Source organism: Buteo buteo, chromosome 3, assembly GCF_964188355.1.
Source record: "Buteo buteo chromosome 3, bButBut1.hap1.1, whole genome shotgun sequence".
Classification (NCBI taxonomy): Eukaryota; Metazoa; Chordata; class Aves; order Accipitriformes; family Accipitridae; genus Buteo; species Buteo buteo.
In genome coordinates, this window is record NC_134173.1 from 45,591,954 (window position 1) to 45,607,479 (window position 15,526).

The 15,526-nt window shown below is 35.4% G+C and overlaps 1 long non-coding RNA gene across 16 annotated transcripts in view; it reads left to right on the forward strand.

Moving 5' to 3' along the window:
• The window catches only part of LOC142029127 (uncharacterized), a 40,145-nt gene that overhangs the window by 2,680 nt on the left and 21,939 nt on the right, over positions 1-15,526 (forward strand). For 5 of the 16 annotated variants that reach the window (XR_012649841.1, XR_012649843.1, XR_012649842.1 and 2 more), the window contains exons 2-4: positions 888-1,171; positions 3,696-8,928; positions 11,890-11,985. This is a non-coding gene — a long non-coding RNA (uncharacterized LOC142029127). The remainder of the gene's footprint in view (positions 1-887; positions 1,172-3,695; positions 8,929-11,889; positions 11,986-15,526) is intronic. The other 11 variants (XR_012649847.1, XR_012649849.1, XR_012649848.1 and 8 more) reach the window with 11 other exon arrangements.

Here is a 15,526-nt window from a genome sequence, read left to right on the forward strand (position 1 = left end):
TGCTATAAAACGCTTGTTGTGAAGCACTTGTTCTAATAATTAGTTCTGTTCCACAATATCTTAAACCTGTTAACTAAATGTGCTTATATGCCTGAAGCCGTATATTTATGAAAGAGTATAAAAACAAACACGTGTGGATTTGTGTCTGCGCAGGTACACATATATCTGCACACCCACACAAACTCATGCATGCACATACTAAGGGTCAAATATTTAAATTAAAACCTATGTACATATATCTTTTAGGAAAATGGTCAACAAAGAACAAAGGAAAAGTGTCTTTGTCTTAAATCACTTATTTTTCTGAGCGTGCTAGCTGGCAGTGCACAGCTATGGTTTCTTTTGGTCTAAGGAAAGATTGCCATCTATTGGATGACCTTGGAAAAGAACAGGTTTTTACTATGTATGTGCTCTGTAATTCATGAAAAATCGTAATGAAATTGCAGACTCTGAGCTTAAATTGTATATGTTATAATTGTGAAATGGTAGAAAAGCTGCTATCTTTTCAAAACTGTGATTTGGAATTCTAGATTAACTTACATTGCAAAATACAAAGGCAATAGGTGTTTGCTTTAGATTGAACTAAATACTGAATGTGTGTATATACAGGAAGATTTGGTAGCAGTTTAAATGTTTGCAGAATGTTGAATCCCAGTTTCTTTATTTAAGCTTATTCGAATACAATTAAAGAGACTTAATCCAGCTATTAATACATTTATGGTATATTTTCCTTTTAAGATTTGGGAACTGAATGATGCTCTTCTCCTGAAAACAGTATTTGCCCAGCTCTTACAGAGGGTTGCACTGCATTACATTTAAAACAAAAATATCACTCAGCTTGGGTTTAAAATGTAATGCCTTTTTTTTTTTTTTTTTTTATCTTTCAGCCCAAGAACTTGCCAGTCAAGATGAAAAACTTCTTCTAATGGAATCCAGCTTGAAAGCAACTCAAGAGCAGCTAAGTGAGCAAATAGCAGAAACAGTTCGCCAAGAACAGAACAGTAGAAAATCACAGACAGAGCTGAAGACCCTGAGAGAACGTATTATAACTTCTGAAGAAGAAATTAGTGCTTACAAGTGAGTTACTGCTTTTTCAGTATTCAAGAAACAGAAGACATTAAATTCAACAGTAAATCCTTTTAATATGTACTGTATTAATAATTTGTCTCAGGTAAGATGTAATGTAAATGTGTGTGTTCTATAACTCTATTGAATAAACTATTAAATCTAAATGATTGATTAATGTATGCTTTAAAATATATTCTACATTTAAAAAATTGAATATTGATAAAATACTATTATTAGTGGTCTGTTTTACTTTTGAAATCAAAGACATTCTATAATGTTGAAGTAGAATAGTATGTGTAATTATTTACTACCTATCTATTAATGGTATTCTCATCTTCCTCTTTTTAGAGACCAAAGGTTACATATGGGTCTTATTGTCTTTGTTTTTTGTTAAAGAAGCTGCCTCTAAGCAAGACACTACCAAATTAAAGGAAATTTGGTGTTTGAACTTTAGTCACAACAGCAAGGCGCATATGAGGTAGCTAATAAACAAACAAAAAACCCAACCATACTGTATACTCTAGAAAAGTTTACACTGAAAAAAGTACTTCTGCTCTTATGAGCCAAATTTAGTATGTATTAGATTCAATGCTAACTCTTAGGATTTAATTAAAAAGTACCAATGTTCAAGAATTAGCTTTTATAATTAGCTTAATGTTAACTATATTTTTATATTGAGCCACATACTGATTCATTAGTCAGATTTTTCAAGATTTAAAGTATGGTAAAAATTACTCACTTCAGTTGATTCTTTTTACATGCAGACAGTTACTCTCTTCTTACTAAAGTTATGTTATATTAAGCAATCACCAAGTATACAGACAGAATCTCAAGCTGTTTTGTAATATCACAGAGCAGGATGAATACTTTATACAAGATAGCCTGGCTGCAAAAAGAAGTCTGTTCGTTTGGTGGTGGACTGAACATTTAAAGCTAAATGTTTTATCTCAGATTTATGTCAAGCATCAAAGACTATCTCAAAAATCTCCTCTGAGAGAAGGTTTGCTAAGTTCAGATGCAATAAACATCATGTGTCTAAAATCAAAATATGATAATGTATGCTCAGTGTAAATGCCTTTTAGATTGGAACTTCGTCCTTTCCTGTAGTTCAAATGTTTTAAGTTAGTTTTTCTGCTGAAGACTGGGAAAAGCTTCATGGAAAAAAAAATTGTCTTCAGTAATGTGTCTTCATTTCTTTAAATAAAATAGCTTGGTGGTTTTCAACCTGTAGTTATATCTCTAAAGACATTACTGGTAGTTCTCTAGGGAGAACAGTGGCACTGATATACTTTCCTAACCTATCTTGAATCTTTTGCCACAGTGGTTTTCTTAACCATTTCAAGAGATTCCTCAGTTGCCAAAATGCCATGTTGTTATGCCAATTCTTGTAGATACTTCTTTGAAAGTAAAAAGGTTACAAACTTCTAGGACTACTGGTTGTGATAGGTTAGTGTGAGAAGGGGGGGGGATTGAAAGTCCCAGCTGTAACTGATCAATTGTGTCATAAAATACAGCTTTTGTGAGAGCAGGAATTTTGCAAAAGTTCAGTGAAATGGGTTTCACTAACGTTGAAATAGAAGGCCAAATGATAATCATTAGAAGACTTTCAGAGGGACTTTTTAATAGTTTTCCATTACTTTGTGTTAACAAATAAAACTTGAATAGATCTGTTAACATGCAAAAATTATTAACTAACCTACCTTTTTCTGTTCTGTTTTCTGCGTTTGTTCAGTGGCTTTGGAAGTTTGTTACTTTAGTACATAAGCATAATAAACTTTGAGTTAGGGGAATCTTTTCTTAGCTCTATAGATTATAAAAAATATTTTTTATTGACTCTTAGGTTAAGCTTGAAATTTTAATTTTTGATAACATTGCTTTTGAAAAGTACTCTGACTCATTACTGCACGATGACAGTCAGCGAAGTATTTGTTGAATCTGGAAAATTAAACCTGCAGATTTAAAACAATAGCTTTAATAAAGTTGAACTAATAAAGCTAAAAACTGGAGAACAAAGTTGGAGATTTAAAATATTGAAATTCCCCTTTAAAACAACATCTTGCTGTGTACCTGAAAACAGTCATGCTGTGCCAGTCAGTATCTGGTCTGTTCTGTTCCTTGGGAGACAGAAAGAACAATGGATCTCTGTCCCCTGGGTCTTCTGGGACAGGGAATGTCATAAGGGTTATGTTCAGTCACTATGAAGGGTACTGCATGTGTTGTAAAGTAACATCCCTTTGGTGCTGACTTATTCAAAGTCATACAGTCCTGGACTTTACCTACCTTCCTACTTAGTTAATCTGGCAAATGCAGCTGGTATCAAGGCGAGAGCATAGGACCATACAAAGAAAAATGCAGCACAGCATAAATTGGTCAGTTAAAACTACACGGAGAGCTGATATTCTGCTATAGCTGTTGTGGGGCCTTTGGGGCAAAAGTCCATCTCTGTATGCTTTTATTTCCTTGTTGTGAAATTGTACATTAATAGTTATTTTTCCTGGAAGTGGTAAAAAAAGGCAATGGTTGACTAGGATTTAAAAAACAATAAAAGGTCCACTATATTCATTGGTATACCAGAATAAAAATATTTAGTTTTAAAATAGAATAAAAATATTTTCTGTTTATTTCAGAGGATGCCCAAAATACATGTATTTCAGAGGGAAACAACTGAAAGTTTTTAGAAGTCACAAGCTTTGTTTTTTGTATACTTATCCTGGATGAAATAAACCTAAGGTAACAACCCCCCACCCCACCCCCAATATAAGCCTGTTACACTTGAAAGATTTGTTCGGAATGTCCAGTGGGAACCTGGAAATCGTAATAATTTGTAGTATCGATTGTGTGAAGCTATGCAGCTGGGGCCTCTAGTGAATAGACAGGAATAGACATTTTATTGATTAACTTTTACAGTCATATTTTCAGGACTGTGCTGCAACATAATTTTCACTTCCCAGCTTTGTGCTGCTGCATCATGAAACTTGGATTCTTCTCTCTTAACATTTACCCACCTGAGGGAAACAGTATGGACTTGTCTTTTTTAAGCTGTGCTCTGCAGAAATGCATAATATTTGGTGCAGTTAATTCTTCTAAATTTCCCCTCTGCTGTCACAATAAAATGAAAAATCTTCACAAGTGATGTTAGTAAGTATTGCTTAAGTTGAAAGTTGAACCCTCCCCCCACCGTATACTAGATGCTATTGTGTAATACCTTCTAGTAATGCTTATCCTTCCTTTGCATTTTCATTTTTATTTTCTAAGAGGCTAAGATTGTGGCAAAAACACCCCCCCTCCTTACACCCACAAATTTCAGAAGTGCTTAAAGAAATTTTCCCCATAATAAAAAAGGTGCTTTTATTAGTTAGTGGAATTTTAAAAGGAGAAGGCAGAATGCTCCCCCAAAAATCTGAAATAAATCATCAGTAAAAACTGATTTGTTTTCAGGAGTGACATCCTGCATTAACTAAAATTCTTTATAAAAATACTGAGCGGGCAGGTTTAGGTACAATTACTAATCAATCATTAAAAAAATATATGTATACATACTGAAGACTTAAATAGGCAAACCTTAGAAGCCATTATTTTGCATTTCTGAAATTATTCATTTCCAGGAAAGAACAAAAATGGCATTGTGCAAGGAACAGTTGCATATTTGCTGCTTTTTACAGTATGGGTTACTTTCTACATTAGATGCCTGAGCCTTTTCTCTTTCATGCACACAGACAATTACCAGTGAAAATCCTGATCCGTTTTTCTTCATTTAGTGACTGTTTATTATTAATTACTCTGTGTGCTTACTTTCACTTGGACCATGTTTTTCACGTAAGTTTAATATTGACTTTCACAAATAGGCCAAATATTCACCACCATCCTCACTGGTGCTAGTATGATTTAAACCTCTGTCATCCTATTATTTTTCTAAGTTATGTTAATATTAATGTCTTCTAATGATATAAATGTTTAAGATATTTGTGGTCATGTCCCCTTTTGTCCTTCTCCTCTCATCAGAGACATCACCCTGTGCACCATATGGAGCTACAACTGAGGCAGAAATGCTCCCAGCCATTACAAAAGGTTCACTTCTTTTACCATTGTCACACTTATGACTGAATAATTCCTATTTTCTCTTAAAAAATAAGGAAAAGTGTGGAGAACTTTAAGGTAAGGATAACAGCATCAAAGAAAGAAGAAGTACAGCAGCTTCTCAAGGCCTCTGTGTCCACTGGACCTGGAATAACCTGGAAAAAGATGAAATAGTCTCAATTAGGTGAACAACTAGAAAATTTGAAGCGGTAAGTTCCTTTTTATGCATGGAAGAATAATGTATTATCTACCAAGCTGAGTAAAGTAGAATCAGATCTTAATGACATTCTAGGCCTCAGTCTTTCAAACATCTATGAATGTGAGAAGTTTCACAGAACTGATTACCCTATAAACATGTGAAAAGCTGTTCACGAGTTTGCAAGATTGAAGATGAAAACTGTTTTAATATTAAGTATCGCTTATTATTTTATTTTGTGTTTGTGACAGTTTATTATAGAAGGTAAGTAGTGAATTATGATGTAAGTATTACAGGAAATCAGTGAAGTGACTGACTGTATTTTAATTCAGATTAAAGTAATGGAAATCCAAATTAATGTTTGTGTGTGTGTGTGTGTGTGTGATTTAGTTAAAGAAAGGGGAAATGGTATTCCCTTTTCTAAACATTTGTGGAGATGTTTAAATGAGATCAAAGTATTCAGTAAGTTTTATATGTTCTAGGTAGATAATCTCCTAAGTGCTCAGCACTGTGAATAGCATGTTAACTGCATTCTTAGATATTATATTTAGATTCTTTTTCCTTTCTATTTTGGCATATCAATTCTAAGGCTTCTTACAGCTATGATAAACTTTTCATTATAAATTAAGCAAGGTAAATTTTAAAATTTGTAGGAAATTAAAAAACTTGAAATATTTTAAATCTTTATCTATATAAAATGTTTCTCAGAGAGTACAATCTTTTCAACTGCACAAATTCAGGACTAATTTCAGTTAAGTTCTTGAATTTGATTGGAGAATTCTAAGGTTTACCGTGACATAGCTGAAGGCTGGTTGGCTTCATCTGTTTCTCTCAGAGAAATTGAAAATCTGAAAAATTTTAATAAGCTTGTACCATCTAGTTTGAATTTAATGCAGAGGACATAAAACTATAAACATAAAACTATGAAGCTATAGCTAAGAAGTCCATGAACCCTTTGTTTTCTAAATATTACTGGAAAAATGAAGACCTGAAGTAAGTGAAAATTTGTGTTTATTGACTTTCACAGTACCTATGACACAAATGCTTACATAAATAAATTAAGTAATAACAACAGTATAGGAGATGACTGTCCAGGTATAGGATATGATCCTATACATCTGTGTCTTCCCAGTAAATATAGTTACTACCGGGAAAAGATGAATTGATTGCAACGGAAATCTACCTGACACTAAGCATTTGCAGTGGCAGGCAAAATTATTTAAGAAAAGACAATATAAAATTAAGAAAGACAGATGGACTCATAAGAGTGAAATACAAATAGTCTGAATCAGGATTGATTTCAACATAATGTGGTGGAGGAATCCCCATTTATTGATCAACTTTAAAGCCCATGCACAGCACTTAAAAAGATAAAGTAAGCAAGGTCAGATAATCAAAGCATTTAAATAGTAAAAACAGCAACTGCCACTGTAGACTGCTAAAATAAATCCATAATACAAATTGCTTTAGCAAAAAGTGGATGAGCAGCTGATCTTCCTATTGAACTTTTATACTGTTCAGTGACCACACTGGGGAAAGGATTGGGACAAATGCCTTGAAGATCAATATTGAGTGAGATGTAGCAGGGATTCATTCTGAACATGAAAGAATTACAAGTATGAGAGTAGAGATCTTGTGGAAATGTCATCAGGAAAGGACTATTCTTTTAAAATATCACACATATTATATGAACATGACATTCGTTGATATTCTATTTTGATCTCTGAGCATTGAAAGCTTATTAAATCAGAAATTTAGTTGTTGCAAAACATGAAAATAGGACAAAGAGAACTAATAATTTTAGTGAAATTAATTCTAAGAATTTAATAACTTCTGTCTTCAAAACAAGGAGACTTTTAAACATATTAATTAATATAGTATTCAGCTGAGGGTGGTACTTTCCAGCCATATGTATCTTAAGTTTTTTGCTGAATAGACATGATAAACCAGAACATTTTATTGTTTCTTTTTTTTTCATCCTGTTGCTTTTTCTGAGTTCAACATGCATCTGTAATTAACATGTTTAATGTAAGTACTATTTCTTCAAATCTGTTCTAAATAGCATTTTCATAGACATTTTTAACGTTTTGTAGAAACTAGAATGATCTACTACAAGTGTTCCAAATTTAATTCCTCCTAAACCTTTATAGGTTTTTCATTTTAAAATAGATATTAAAAATGTGCTATAGCTTTCATTTATACGTTAATTTTTCCAGCACTCTTTGAAAAGTATTTATGAGAAAGAAATACTAGATGTAGTAGTACTACAGTAGCTCAATGTTTCATATCTGTAGTACTCATTCATAGTTTTATTATATCATTGCATGAGAAATACTGCATTTTCATGGACATATTGCCCCTTCTAAATGCAGAATCCTGCTTTTTTTTTTTTTAATTTTTGACTCTAATTTTTCTTTCATTTCAGGTTCATTGCCCTACTTATAAAAAAGGTGTTATTGTTAGTAAGTAACAATTCAAGGTTTGAAGGTATGTGTATATCAAACAATTAAAAAAAAGAATAATTAAAAATAGAGTATTTCAAGGCTATACAAAATACTTTTTTTTTTAATATAAGAGAGCATTCATGTTTTCTTTGCAGGCCTTATTCAACAAAAGATGTTAGAGGAACTGATTCCCAAAATCATAAAGTTTGTTCACTATGGTAACTATACAATACACCTCCTTGTAGTGAATAGTTATTAGCAACTAATATTGGCTCCATATTTGCTATATGAATTGCTGATTACAGCAATTTCAATGGCAAAATTGTGAAACAATATTCATAGTTGTCAGAGAAAGGTCAGCTTATTTGCATTCATTAGGAACTTGGAGGGTCATACAGCATGCTTTTCCTTTGGGATGCTTACAGTTATTGATTTGTATACAGCTGTAGGAAAAATTAATTAGAATTATATTTCACTTACCACTGGAGGCTGTATAATAATTATAATAATAACAACAGAGTTCTACATAAAATAATTAGAGCCAGCAAATTAAATAATTGTCATTTTTTAAAATTAAAATTGTTAGATTTAAATTATTTAAAATAATCTCCTTTGAATAGCCTGAGGAAATGTCTTAGAGAACTTTTGTTAATACTCACAGTACTTTTATTTGCACAAAAATGCACAGGCACTTACATTAATGTGACATAAAGTATTCAAAACTTTTCTATTTAGGAATGAACTTTAAAGATGCTTATAAACCCAGAAAACATTTAATCATATGCTTAACTTTCCTTATATAGCAAACTTTTCTTATATAACTGTATAATTACTAACTTCAAAATTTAATTTAAGCATATGAATAATCCTGTCCTAATAAATGAGCTTACATCTGTACTCTAGTTATTAAAGACATTTCAAGACCAAGAGCTATATAACATAGTATGGAAATTTTATAGCCATTGTCGACTGCTTGCTCCTTAGGTCTGAAAAATGTGAGTAGTGTCTTCAAAAAAGTCTACATGGGAACCATGCCAACAATGTGGGACCAGGAAAAGCAAATTGTCAGACTGAGACAAAACTGTGGAAATGGAGAGAGAGGTGGAGAATTTAAGATTTACACGTAGCAATGATGCTCAGATGGTATGCATTCATGTATTTGAAATCCTGTTTGTATTATATTGAGAAATACTGTACATGATTAGTGCAGATTTCTGTGAACTTTTAACACTTCAGATGGATTAGAATGTCCTATTTTGATCATATCCATATTGTTCATTGTGATAAGATTAGGTCCTGAGTCATTAAAAAATGTTTGGCTTATTTCCATTACATTCAAGCATGTTTGAAGTAGAAAAATATAGAATACAGTTTTCCATATTGTGCATATATAACACATGTTTGAGATTAATCAAATCATAGTCACCTCTAATTAACAGCAGGGAGCATTTCCAACGTGGGACAGAGCCAGATGACAAAGAAATGAAGCATATATTTAAAAGATGCAGCATACTAAGAAAAGAAAAATAGGTTATGACTGCCTTAAGAATACTGAAAATTTTTTAAACCTGTGGTTCTGTGCATGTGATTAATACAAACTGACAAGTAGCCTAAGATTTGTTTTGCTTTGTTTTTTAACTTGGACAAAATTTTTCAGAGCCAAACATTTGTGTAGGTAAATATAAGTTATTCTTTCAAAGTTAATCTTTTTCTCTTCACCCTCCATAATTACTAGATTAAAAAAAAAAAAAAAAGAAAAAAAAAAGGAAGGCCTTTGCAACTTCAGATCAGCAGCTTTTGTTACAATTTATGAAAAAGTCTTATTTGTACACCAAAATTCTATCATTTACCTTGGTCCATGCTTAGCACCACAGGAAAGGCTATGAAGAAGGAACTGATCAAGGACATACATTGAGGTAAATCGTCTGCAGGACTCTTTCCTCCTGTGTTGTTGAAATAGGAAGTTGTACAGTTGATGAAGAAGAAAACTCTAGGAAAAAAAAATAAAGTGGTCATGTGATGAAGACAGTTGAATACTGAGCTGAAGAATTAGAGATTTTCCTGGCCTCTCCCACAGAAGTCAAGCAAGATACTTCATCTAAACTTTCTGAATATTCAATCTGATCTGTGGCAGACTGAGCTTTCCAAAGTACAAATGTAGCCAATAATAATTTGCTCTGAACAGTTAAAGTTCTTTACAAAGAAGCATTAACAAAAGATGTGAGAAAACAAGGTTCAGTTCTGTCCTTTGTCTGACTGGGGATCTGAGCCAAGGTCATCCACATTGCAGGAGAGGACAACAGTGCCTGAGCACATACAAGTTTTTCTGTCTGTCTTTGTTTCAATAACTGCTACAATTGCCTATGAAAAGGGGAAGACTGCAAGAAAGACAGAGAGCAATCCCTCTCAAAATAATATGGAATGATGTTGGTTCAAACGGCTTCAAACCAAAAGAGAAACTAATCTGTGTTCTCACATATCCCAAAAAAAGCATTCTGATGCAAAATGATTTCACATTTTGTTTTTGCTTTATATGAGCCTCCTTATCTTCTTTTACCCCATGTCCCCAAATCTGTTTCAACTGCCTATCTGTAAAATGATAATACAGCTATATTCTCACATCTCGGGATACTGATATTTATGAAGCACTCAGACACCATTGTGCTGAAAAACAGTGGCTATAATTATAATTTCTTTTTAGTTGTGTCAGCATCTGAGCTCTGTTTCTCAGTTCAAATTGTGCAGGCTGGTGCACACTGACATTGCCTGTAGGGTGCAGATACAGAATTTGCCACTGAATGGACTAGAAGTTTGTTCCAAGATCTTGTTTTGAACTCAACTAGTTTGTGCAGTATGCATAATCAGGGAATTTAAAAAAAAAAAAATTATATGTGAATTAATTTGAAGATCTTGGAAACTCACATAGAGAAGCTTATGAGCCAAGGATATTGTTTTATTCAGATCAGCACTTGAATATTTTACTTTGAACACTGAAAGATAAATGGTAAGAAATCAAAATACTGAACTATTTGCCCCTTAAGTGATAAAAGTCATCATATAAGCTGGATGTTTAAAGGAAGTGATACTATCAAGTGATAAAGCTAGAAACATGCAAATATGCATACATAGGTTGGGCAGAAATTAAGATACCTGGCATCCTTAATTGTTATTGTCACGGTTTAACCCCAGCCAGCAACCAAGCTCCATGCATTCGCTCACTCATTTTCCTCACAGTGGGATGGGAGAGAGAATCAGAAGGGTAAAAGTGAAAAAACTTGTGGGCTGAGATAAAGACAGTTTAACAGGTAAAGCAAAAGCCACGCACGCAAGCGAAGCAAAACAAGGAATTCATTCACCACTTCTCATCGGCAGGCAGGTGTTCAGCCATCTCCAGGAAAGCAGGGCTCCATCACGTGTAATGGTGACTTGGGAAGAGAAACGCCATCACTCCAAACGTCCCCCCAGCTGTATATGCTGAGCATGACGTCATATGGTCTGGAATATGCCTTTGGTCAGCTGGGGTCAGCTGTCCCAGCTGTGTCCCCTCCCAACTCCTTGTGCCCCCCCAGCCTCCTCGCTGGTGGGGTGGGGTGAGGAGCAGAAAAGGCCTTGACTCGGTGCAAGCACTGCTCAGCAGTAACGAAAACATCCCTGTTATCAACACTGTTTCCAGCACAAATCTAAAACGTAGCCCCATACTAGCTACTAGGAAGAAAATTAACTCTACCCCAGCCAAAACCAGCACACTGATGTATTGTGAATGCTGAATATTTGACTTTGCCACAGTGATGGTTTTTTTAAAGTAAAGTCAGCATCAGAAACTGCTCACAAGATAAACAAATTTCAGGAGGTACCCAGTCTAAAAAGTGAAATTGGATTCACTTCTTTCATATGGATGCTTTTCAAAAGGAACAGCTGTGAAGGGAATCCTTGCTTGGTGTGGTGTATTGTCTGACTTGATGAGGTCAGAGATTTGGCAAGCAGACACATTCTCTAGCAGGGAATAATTTTTGTCATTTTTGGCCACCTCGTGCCAACCAAGCTAATGTGTGCTAAAACCACATAGCTCTGTCTCAAAAATTCTCATATTTTTCTATTTCAAAGGAAGCAAAAATGCAGGATAAGTAAGAGCCATAACAAGGCACTGCTCTTCTCCAAGACATCAGAACTTTTCAACAGAATGGATATAAAACTTTTAAGGTAAATGATCTCTCTCTCTCTACATACACACACTAACATATATTTGTTAATATCATTCTTAGAAATAACCATATTATTTTTGTTTGCACTTTCCAAGATAATTTGGCCTTGAGCAAAAATTCAGCAAGACAAATTTCAGTCCAAACAGACCAAGTTGGCTAAAGCTCTAGGCAACTGAAAACCATGTCTAATAATAGAAAACTTTATGATAGGCAGCAGAATGAGATACCACTATAATAGCATCCTGCCAATAGATGAAGATAGAACAACTGAATTTCTTGATGACATCATCTTGCTGAAACTGGTGAGAGTATGCAAAGGCTTTTTGGCTTATAGACATCAAATGAAACTTTGAAAATAACAAACGCTAATGAAAAAAACTTAACCTTGACGTAAACTTAATACTCCTTTGCCTATAACTTTCAGAGCTGTATTGTATGTTAGTCTTTAAGGATAAGCGTCAGCAATATTATGCAAAAATTCAAAAGAACTTTTTAAAGCAAGGAAAACATCTTGTTCTTTTTCTTAATCTTTCAAAATTCTACTCAGAGATTTATAAGGAATGAACTTTAAATTGTCGCCTATTGTTATCATCAATAAAAGCTATAATGGCTAGCATCTTCTAAAACCTAGAGGAGGCTTAAAAGGAGGCCATGATTCTGTTTAAGTTTTAATTTTAAGTTAATTGTTTTATGTTCTTTTGGGGTTCCCTTTAAGATGGATATTTCAGTTGTCAGAGCTCATAATGGCAATATATGTTCTTCTTCTAAATCCAGTAACCCCCTGGATTACATTGAGGCCCTTCTTAAGACCTCTAAAAGACCTTTAGGCTTCCCAAAACCACTAGAATGTTTTGAAGTAGAAATTTCTATCACAGGACATGACAATATGTGGTGGGTTGACCCTGGCTGGATGCCAGGTGCACACCAAAGCTGCTCTATCACCCCGCTTTCTCAGCTGGACAGGGGGGAGAAAATATAATGAAAGGCTTGTAGGTCAGGATAAGGACAGGGATATCACTCAGCAAGTATCATCATGGGCAGAACAGACTTGACTTGGGGAAATTAATTTAATTTATTGCCAATCAAATCAGCGCAGGATAATGAGAAATAAAAACTAAATGTAAAACGCCTTCCCCTCACCCCTCCCTTCTTCCCAGGCTTAACTTTACCCCTGAGTTCTCTACCTCCTCCCCCAGCAGCACAGGGGGACAGGGAATGGGGGTTGGGGTCAGTTCATCACACATTGTCTCTGCCGCTCCTTCCGCCTCTGGAGCAGGACTCATCACACTCTTCCCCTGCTCCAGCGTGAGGTCCCTCCCATAGGAGACAGTCCTCCATGAACTTCTCGAATGTGAGTCCTTCCCATGGGCTGTAGTTGTTCACAACTGCTCCAGCGAGGGTCCCTTCCATGGGGTGCAGTCCTTCAGGCACAGATTGCTCCAGCATGGGTCCATTCCATGGGGTCAGAAGTCCTGCCAGAAAACCTGCTCCAGCATGGGCTTCTCTCTCCATGGGGCCACAGGTCCTACCAAAAGCCTGTTCCGGCATGGGCTTCCCATGGGGTCACAGCCTCCTTTGGGCATCCACCTGCTCCAGCATGGGGTCCTCCACAGGCTGGAGGTGGATATCTGCTCCACCATGGACCTCACCACGGTCTTCCCCACAGGCTGCAGGGGAATCTCTGCTCCGGTGCCTGGAGCACCTCCTCCCCCTCCTTCTTCATTGACCTTGGGGTCTGCAGAGTTGTTTCTCTCACATATTCTCACTCGTCTCTCCAGCTGCAGTTGCCCTTGCTCTGGTTTTTTTTCCCCTTCTTAAATCTGTTCTCCCAGAGTTGCTACCACCATCGTTGATTGTCTCTGATTCACCCCTGTAGCCCTCCACTACCAAAACCACATAAACCCAATACACAAAATTAAGTCTATCCTTGTCATTGTAGACTTCTCACCAGACTTGAATGTTCTGGGGTAGACAGTATAGCCAACTGCTGTTAATAGTAGTCCCTTCAGTTCCTACAAAATATGAATGGAATTTGTCTGAGTTACTCTGGTTTTTCTGTTTGCAGCTATGAAGCAAAATTTAATCAGTGGATCTTATGGCCAAAGAATTTCTTATGCAAGGTTGTAAGATCTACCATTTTAAATCTAACCAAAGGTTTATTTAGCCAAATAATCCATCACATAAATCTCTTAAAGGAAAAATACCTTTTTTTTTTAGAATTTCAACAGTTTTTTTCTTCACTTCTAACTATGGTTGACTATTATTACCACAATGTTCATCCGTCACTTACTATTTTGGATGAGAACCCCTTTCATCTGTGACTGTGTCCCCAACTGGCTCTTAACACTTGGCTTCCAGAAATGTCAGCTCATTATGGATCAATAAATTCACATAACAGTAAATTTTCTGTTTTTTTCATTCTTAGCAAAAAACAGTAGTTCATAGTCCTTCCACTTTGCCTGTTGCCAGATTTAAGTCTAATTACCAGAAGTTTGTTGGTAGCAATGACTTACTGAGAAATAATAAAGAATTTACGTTTACTTCCCAAGGACTGATAGGGGATGCTGACCACAAAAGCCCACAGTCACTTCCTCATGTGTTCTTCTACTTCACTGGAAGCATTTTTCCTATGGGCTGCTCACCCACCCTTCCTGTCTCTCTAATATCTTTTGCTGAAAAAGGTATCTAGTGTGATTATTGTTTTAATTGGTGGTATCTTGTTGATCTGCCAGATGTTAACTGTTTTTTCCTCATCCTCTTGTATCAGTGCTTCTAAAAGTTGGCCTGTGCATTATGACCATTTGACACCTGTTTCCTTACTGAGATTTACATCTAGTATTTCTTGGCATTCATGGAATACAACTTTGATTTGCTACTCAACCTACCCATTTCTGACTACATTTCCTGTTTGTGTGACAATTGCATCACTGCACAGTGTAAGCAATATTTGTCATAGTAGCTAAATCTACTTCCACCTTGTCTCATAAGGAGAAATATGTACAGGCAGACCACAACAGATGTTTAGCAGAAGTGGCTTAGCAGTTTCGTATGCTCAGTGATACTGTGATTGCCTAGGTTCTACAAGATGTACAGTCATGGTAGTGGACTAATTAGTAAAGCTAAGTCCAGAAAGGGAAAGGTAGCCTACAGAAATCATTAGATAATACCTCTTCTGATATGTAAGCTAGCTTCATAACAAAACTATATTTTGCCATGTAGCTGTTGACTCTGTGACATTTGGAGATAACCTACTTCTTCCTGGAGTATTTAAGTGCATGTTTACACTATATCGCTGATCTTACAAGTTGAACAAGCTATCTGTTTCCTTGCAAGGTAGGAAATAGTCTAAGACTCAGCCAGCGCCTGAAGCATGCTTTTAAAGAGTTCCTCTTTCAGGTATGCTTAGGAACAGGCATTGGGAATGTGTTCAGATGACAATTTTTAAAACAAATGTCTAATGACAAAATTTTCCTGCATTTCTGGAGAGAATCTTTGGAATGGTAATCACCAGGTAGCTGCCAGTGAGTAATGAAGACATG